General features: G+C 36.6%; 1 pseudogene; it reads right to left on the bottom strand.

The window, feature by feature from the left end:
* The window catches only part of LOC117116803, a 14,472-nt pseudogene extending 9,980 nt beyond the window's left edge, over nucleotides 1-4,492 (bottom strand).
* Nucleotides 4,493-9,082: the final 4,590 nt, after the last annotated feature.

A 9,082-nucleotide genomic window follows, 5' to 3' on the forward strand; every position in this document is an offset into this window, starting at 1 on the left:
TATTTGTTTCTAGCAGTACCTATTGTGTAATGGAGTGTATCTGGTGGTATTTGAATCTGTTCAACCACGAAGCCTCCCTGGCCTAATGGTTATGACGCTCGCCTTGACAGCGAGAGGTCGCAGGTTTGAGTCTCGCCAGAGGCATTTTATTACACAATTTATTTATTCATTTATTTACAGGACTACATTCGTTGAGAGCTATGCTACACGATGTATTATTATGTCCTTTATTCGAACACTGTATTTACCTTTCTTTGATGATTTATATATAATTTAACAGTTTTAACTACTATCTTCATTTATATTATATACATACATACACACACACACACACACACACACACACACAGGCAGACAGAAAGGCCAGTGCCTTTTTCTCAAACTGGGGTACTATCGACAGCAAAATAACCACAGTATTGTGAATCAAATATGATGATGTTATATTGTAGTAAACATAGTAAGACAATAATTTTGGCAATGAATTGACCCTGCATAAACAACTGATAAATGAAGACAACTCAATGATAGCCATGCACAATTATATAGCAACTATTTACTACTATCCACCAAGAACAATGGGTTACTACACAAATTGAATCAATTCATTTTTTGGGGGGTAGGGGATGTGCCCTTCAGTGCTTAGACTAATTAATTCAGGCATAATTTGATTTTAATGTCTTCATGAAAGAATATAACAAATTTATTATATTTATACAAGTACAGTATGCTTTATCTACATACAAATCCTTCACACATGATAAAACAAAAAATATAGTATTAATAGGTATCAAAACTGACTTAAGCTATTAATATTTATCAACACTTAGATGTCCAAATAAACATCACCACCTGTATTTAATATTGTATTATACTGATACTACTTGTTACTTTTTTGTTTTTTGGAAAACAACCTTTGTTTAAAAAGAAACAATTAAAATCACATTTGATCATAAAACAATCACAGTAAGCTCTCTTTTGAATTAGTTTGTTTAATTAATTTTCACAGACCTTTGTTTAATTAATTTTCACAGACCTTTGTTTAATTAATTTTCACAGACCAGACTCAAGTGAATGGAAGTTGATGAACCACAGCCAAAGCAAATTTTGCTTCATTCTGCATCAGCTGAAATCAAGAATTAGGAAGTGCTTCCTGGTCGAAGTCATGTTCTCCCATGTAACAATAATATATTAAGTACTTTTAATAGAGAAATAACCACTGAGAAATTAGTAAGATGTGAAACATTGAATGGTGGAATTAGTTGAGGCTGCTATTGCAAATCAGGATGAAGCCTTGTCACTACATGAGGGATATAAGGATCAGGTGGCAATTCAGGCCATATTACAGGCATGAATCAATTGAAAGTACTGTAGTCTTATCTGATTGGAACTGTATACTGTTTGATGAATGTTGTTATCTATTTGAAATAACTTCATACCATACGCTGTGTTGAGAAATATTACCATATATTTTTTAATTTTTCTTTGTATTGAACAGTTATCAACAACACATTTATTTTCTTAATAAAAATTTGCATTGACTTTTTGAATGGCATTGTATGGTATTTTACAATGCAATATGAAAAGAAAAAAATAACGGAGCAGCACTTGGTGATAAATGATATTGAATACAGCAGAACTGTCATTATTTCTAGTTTCTTTTAAACTGTTTATACTGGATGGCTACATTGATAATATTATATAATTGTAGTATTTAACACATGTTCATATGTGGACTTTATATTCAGCTACAGTGTGCTACAGTGTTTCAATAATATTCACATAAAAGTATTCAGCCTTTTGTCATAAACTTCTTCCAACCTTCGTGGTTACTTTTGTGTATATAAATTTATATACCTAGTAAATGATCAGAGAGATAATGAAAGTGCTGATGGGATGCAACTGGCTGAACTGACCTATATTAAATATTTATTTGTTTACCTCCTTATTGGAATCATCACTTACTTTTATTCATTCATTCAGTCCTTATTATCAAGGTCTTCAAGCAGCTAAACAAAATTCAACTGGCATGGCAAGAAATACTGATCATTGCATGCAAATAAAAAAATTTTGAAATTTTACATCAGCCTCAATGTGTTCAGTATTTTTTGAAGTAATTCAGTCTCAGTTTTCTTTTAAATTTTTTTAATGTATTTAAAAACAAAACGAAAAAAAAAGGGAAAAAAATAGAATCGAAATATTATATTATATATTTCTGTCTTTCATTCAAAGTCGATAAACATACATATTGCCCTTTCTACTATGCATACATGTAAGCCTAAGTAAATAACACAATACACATTCAGTAAAGCACGGTCGCCTTTGGCTTACAAAAAACTACGGTATGATAGTCGAGGGAAGGCGGGAAATGCGATTTAATACCTCTACAATCTTACTACTACAGTATTACCAATGCATTTTATTTAAAGGCTGGTATACTTATATTGAAATATTCCACTATAAAACCGAAGAACTTTTGTCCAAATTGCTACAAATTGTCACTTTCCTCGCGACATTGTTTATATTAGTTACCCAGAGGTGACGGAACTAGGGGGTGCTGTGTTATGTAGAGTAATGTGTGACCGGAAATGGTCTGCAGTCAGTTGGTTGTTACCATGCGCCAGTGATGTTGGAGTATATAGTACAGCAATATGAAACTAGCAGCAATATGAAACTATTATGTAGGCCTAATGAATGAATAAAGTTCGGAGTTTCTCGGGTAGTGAAACGAATGCAAATGCTTAGTGAAAATGAGTACGCCGCGGTACTCATTTTCACAAAGAAATACACACAAATGGTTAGCTAAAAATTATGTCAATGTTATATGAACACCTAGGAGGAAGGTGCAATCACGTTGTTACCTAGCAAACGTCTGTACTGTATGGGGGGGGGGCTCCTGATGTACTGTGTAGCGGCCGGGGACGATGAGGCATAAGACGTAGGCCTAAGCCTAACTAAGACAGTGGAATTATATGAGAGAAAGTACACTTTCGGAAGAAATAAATTAAAATAAGAAAAAAAAAATAACTAAGAATAATTCATTTGCAGAGGTACCTTATTTAAGTATTATACAATGCTAACAATGCGGCTCTTGTAGCCCTGGCTTGGGCAAGGCATCCATGTGCAAAGCAGTGGTGTTTGTTTATCCATGAAGAAAGCACACCGGGAAAGTTTGCCTTACTAGGAAAAGGTGACGTATCTAGCTTATGACGTGTGGATGCTAAATAATGTGAGTGTGACGTCACCAAAAAATGAATATTTTCTAATATAACCAAAATATTAATAACTACAAATTTATTGGCCGTAAATTCCCTTAATATGAATGAAGGGTTGCTCAATCTCCTTGCCAATCAATTACAGCTCCTAATGACGTCTCAGTCGAGAAATACGGGTAGCTGAAGTTTTTCTCGCAAATCGGACTACAAAACCATATCCAAATTTCACGTTCTACTTTCGACCCCTGCGTCGAGTTTACAAGAACGCTTGTGATTGGCTAATAGCGTCACATCAATGCTTAACAGGTATGGTAAGTGTCCTGTGATTGGGTACTGCTTTCGTGAACGCCATTATTTTTCGAAGATAAATTTTCATTTTTGGTTACAGTTTCCCCAAATTTACGATTGGCGACAATTAGCTTATGTTTCAATAAAACGTTTTTGTGCGAATGTCAATTAGCCTGGATTGGTGGGTTACAGAATTCGTAAACTAAGCCGATTTTGGAGCCTCAACCCACAGTCTAATAAGGCGTATGTACGGGTTACATAACGCGTACGTACGACTTATGTAACCCGTACGCCTTATTAAGGCATACGTACGCCTTATTCTACACTGCCCTCCAAACTGATGCAGGAATTCCATGGGATGTGATTGCGTATGCGTAAACAAGTCGTGTTCGTTCGTGTGACGACCAGGCGAAGTTTTACTTTCTCTGGAATTTTTTCGAAGCTATAATCACGAAAGCTAGGTAAACTTTATTATTCTGACCGCCTTCTGAATTATATTTGATCATAGATAGGCCTAGAGCATAGTATAGGATTATTATGGATCATCAAGCTGATAAGGACGAATTAGGGCCTAGTACCGGTGACGGTACAGTTTCTAGGAGTTTGGCGCCATGTGCACCAGCAGCAGGTGACGAGGCGCGCGCCTAGTAGAAATACTCGCAGGCATGCAACAAAGCATGCAGGCTACTAATGAATTGTTAATGCAATTAACAAAGCGGGGAAGAGATGGAGTATCTGCTTCAGTTCATGGTACAGCTGCACAGCGCACAAATTACAGCTGCAGAGACAGCAAAAATACCTATACCGGCTGCACAATCAGCACAAATTACAGCTGCAGAGACAGCAAAAATACCTATACCGGCTGCACAGTCAGCACAAATTACAGCTGCAGAGACAGCAAAAATACCTATACCGGCTGCACAGTCAGCAGATAATGCTATGCTTGGACAGCCTATTTCATCCACATCATGTGATGATGATGCCTTAAGCATGGGTGTGATTTTGGTAGTGACGCCTCTGATGATGAGGATGACAATAAAATGGCTGGTCTACTAGACCAGTTAGACGCTGAACTGAAACCATCGAATATTTCAGAGAAGCTAGCAAAAATTGTTAATGAAAAATTGTCAGTAGATTTTGGCTTGGAAAAAAGAAAGGAAATTTTAGAAAAACATAAAATCCCATATAACTGTACTGAGCTGGTTGTTCCAAAAGTAAACACACAGATATGGGACAAACTTAAAGGGTTTCAAAAGAGGAAAGACTTGCAAATGTCTGTACTACAAGACAGCATTATGAGAGTGACTGGTACCCTTGCCAATTCCTTGGATGACCTATTCAAGGTGAAGGATGATAAGATTAAGCTCAATTTTAAGAGCATGGCATCAAATCTTTAGAGTCTGTCGCTCTATTAGGGCATGTGCATACTGAACTCTCTATTAAGAGAAGAGATATGCTTAAACCTCTATTAAGTAATGAGTTTAAGAATTCTTGCACAAGGGCAAATAAGCCAGGGAAAGAATTCCTATATTGAGATAATCTTGCAAAGCTGATCACTGAATCAAAGATAGAAACCATGGTTATGGCATCACAGAGTGTATATGACAATAAAAATATCCGATATCACCCTTACAGGCAAATACAGCATTTTTTACCGTACAGAGGGAGGGTTGGTCAGACAACTCATCATCCCTCCCATTACAAGAATCCAGGTTACCCTCTGGGAAACAGACCTTATCAGGTCAAGCTCAACAAGAAAAGAGGTGGACTGAAAAGAGAGTAGAGACATTAACTACATTACTACATTCAAGGCAGGGAGACTTAATAATAATAATAATAATAATAATGTCATGTTGTTAGGCGCACGTATCCATCCCTAGTAGGGGTGCTCGCGGCGCCGTTTTCCACCTGCCGAGTGTACATGTAGCCATTTTCCGCATTATTATGTAAATTAATTAATTTAATTATTTAATTAATCATTAACGTATATTTATTTATGTCGGACCAGACAGGATGGAAAAAATAGGCAAAATAAGATGCAACTACTCTTCGGGGTCACCATCCATCACCACCCTGGCGCAATCCCGGACCTCTGCCTAGGTGGCTCGAACAAAGGAACGGGAAACACATTTGCCCTGCCACAGACGACCGGGTGCTCAGGAGTACATCTAGATGCATCCCTAGCTTGTACGTTATACGTTGCTTCATTGGTAGCCAATGTAATTCCCTGAGGACTGAAGTTATGTGATCGTGTTTCCTCTTTAGAGTTATAAGTCGGGCAGCACTGTTCTGGACACGGTGGAGTCCAGAACACATTGCCAAGGTGGCAAAGTATAACTTCAGATGAAGAGATACTTCACATTTTTAAAGGATTCACAATAGAATTTAGAGATCCTGAATGTCCTCCCATGCAAATCTCTGTCAGACAACCCACATTAAATTCAGTGCATAGCCACGTGGTGTGTAAAGAAAATTCTAAGCTTATCACGAAACAGGTAATTGAAATAGCTCAACATGAGCCAGGTGAACACATATCACCGATTTTCGTTGTGCCAAAAAAGAATGGAGAGTTCAGATTAATATTAAACTTGAAAAAAATTAATGTTTATGTAGAGTACCATCATTTTAAGATGCAGTCGTTTGATACGGCATTACGACTGGTCTCCCCACACTGTTTTATGGAATCCATAGCTTTAAAGGATGCCTACTATGGGGTATCGGTAGCGCAAGAGTATAGAAAATATCTTCGTTTCCTGTGGGATAAAAAGCTTTATCAATTCACATGTCTTCCAAATGAATTATCCTGTGCACCAAAAAAGTACACAAAACTTATGAAACCAGTATATGCAACACTAAGACAACAAGGGCATACCATCACAGGCTATCTGGATGACATGCTAATAATTGCGAACACAGAAACAAAACTTAAAGAGTCTATAGGAGTAATTCTCTCTTTATTGCTAGAACTGGGGTTTATTGTTAATTGGGACAAATCTATAACATATCCATGCCAAAGAATACAGCATCTAGGCTTTATTTTTGATTCAGTAGAAATGAAGGTTACTTTACCAAAGAAAAAGAGGACAATATAAAACATATGTGTCTAAATATGATTAACAAAAAAGATGATACGATTAGAAGGGTAGCCAAACGCATTGGTAGCATTGTGGCAAGTTTCCCAGCAGTGAATATGAGCCCCTTTATTACAGAAATTTAGAATTTCGCAAAAGATTTAGCTTTAAAAAGAAACAAGGGCAATTTTGATGTTAAAATGTGTATTACAAATAAAATGAAAGAGATTTAAGTTGGTGGACCACAGGATTAGTAACCAATTCAAAAATATAATTGAAGTTCCCCAAATATCATACTGTCTTCAGACGCTTCAAATGAAGGTTGGGAGGTGCTTTAGAAGATGAGAAAGTTCGAGGCAGGTGGCTTGAGCGGGACAAATCTCTGCATATTAATCACCTGGAGTTATTGGGGGCTTTCTTGGTCTTAAAGCCATTTAAAGAGAAGATTAATGGAAACAGAAATGGGCTCCTAATGGATAATACTACTGCTTTAACTTATTTAATTCACAAGGGATGCCGAAAACAAGAGTTGAATGAATTAACTTACACAATTTGGAGGTGGTGTAGTGCATTACACATTGATTTATTGGCAACCCATATCCCAGGCTCTCAGAACACGCTTGCGGATTTTGAGAGTAGAATTTTCAATGAATGTTGTCAATGGTCTCTAAATGAAAATATTTTCAATAGCATAATTGGAAAATTGGGAAATGTTGATATTGATTTATTTGCATCTCGTTTAAATGCTAAATGTAAAAGATATGTTGCTTGGAAGAGATTCAGATGCAGAATTTGTTGATGCCTTCTCCCAAAGATGGAGTAATTTTACAGCTTATATTTTCCCTCCTTTTAGCCTAATTGCAAGAGCCATACAGAAGGTAAGGACAGAGGAGGCAAAGGCAGTGCTAGTTGTGCCATTATGGCCAACCCAACCATGGTTTACGATATTTGTGGACCTATTGATAGACAATCCCATAATCCTACCAAAGATGAACTCATTGCTAACACTGGAGTACAAGAAAAAATTACATCCGTTGCGCAAGAAGCTGGTATTGATATCTGCAAAATTATCAGGGAAATGTACGGAGAGAGAAATATTTCTCAAAGGACTACCAATTTACTCCTCCAATCATGGAAACCTGGAACCCACAAACAGTATTCAGTATACATCAGAAAGTGGCATGTATTTTGTATCCAACGAAAAATTAATTATGTTGAACCCCCTATAGAATCAGTTTTAGAGTTCCTTACAATACTCCATTTAGACCAAGTCTTAGGCTATAGTGCGAGTAACACCGCAAGGAGTGCGCTGTCACAGATAATAGTTTGGAAAGATAAATGCACAATTGGTACTCACCCTCTGGTTATAAGAATGCTAAAAGCAGTATATAATAGAAACCCACCTGCGCCAAAATACTCTTACTTGGGATGTATCTCGTATGTTAGATTGTATTAGTTTACTGGGTGAGAACACCAATATGCAACTAAAAACATTAACTCTAAAGGTGGCAGCACTTGTTGACAGAGGGCAGGGCCCAAACCTTGGCTTGCTTACATCTAACATGTATGATTAAAACAACTTTAGAATTCCAGTTTGCTATTGGTAGATCGTAATTAAAAGAAAGTAGACAGGGCTATATGCATGCACCTATACATCTTAAAGAATATCGAAATGATAAGACATTATGTATATATTCAGTTTTAGACACTTATTTAGAATGTACTAAAGATTTACGGGGTGAAGAGACAAAATTGTTTATCAGTTATATGAAACCGCATAAGGGAGTTACTTCATCTACTATAAGTAAATGGATTAAAACTATGATGGCAAAATCTGGAATTGATACAGATGTTTTTACATCACACAGTATTCGGTCTGCATCTACATCGCATGCATATAGGACAGGCGTGCCAATACACAATATTCTTGCTACAGCAGGATGGAGTAATGTAGCAACTTTTGCAAAATTTTACATTATGCCAATTGCTAAAGAGGGCACGTTGAAGGGTTTATTGCTATAACACATTGAAGTTCAATAATATTTGAGATTTGATTAAGGCCTAATATTTTGTTGTGTTACGGTGTTTTACAAGTTCCCTTGTAAGTTTCGTTTAACGTGAATAAACGAAGCAATAGCTTTATAAATGGATGGATGACTTTTGTACAAATTCCTTTTTGTTTTTGTTTTAGTTTATGTGTAGAATATCCAGCCAACAGGATTGTTTCCAGTTGCTTTGAAATCCCATGGAATTCCTGCATCAGCCCGGAGGGCAGTGTAGAATTAAACAATTAAACGAGACTTACCTGTAAGCTAATGTTTGGTTGTGGTTCTACACTGCCCCCTGGTTGATACTAGGAATTACATGCCTCACCCTCTCCCACCCTGATCTGCTCTTGTAATATGCTTATGGTAATTCAATTCATTTTATTGACAATGCTATGAATATGATATGATAAAGTAATATACTTTACTCATCATAGAACATATACTTACCCCGTGATGCCCATGG

This window comes from Anneissia japonica, unplaced genomic scaffold (assembly GCF_011630105.1).
Source record: "Anneissia japonica isolate Jap-2015-1 unplaced genomic scaffold, ASM1163010v1 scaffold287740_len772037_cov194, whole genome shotgun sequence".
NCBI lineage: Eukaryota > Metazoa > Echinodermata > Crinoidea > Comatulida > Comatulidae > Anneissia > Anneissia japonica.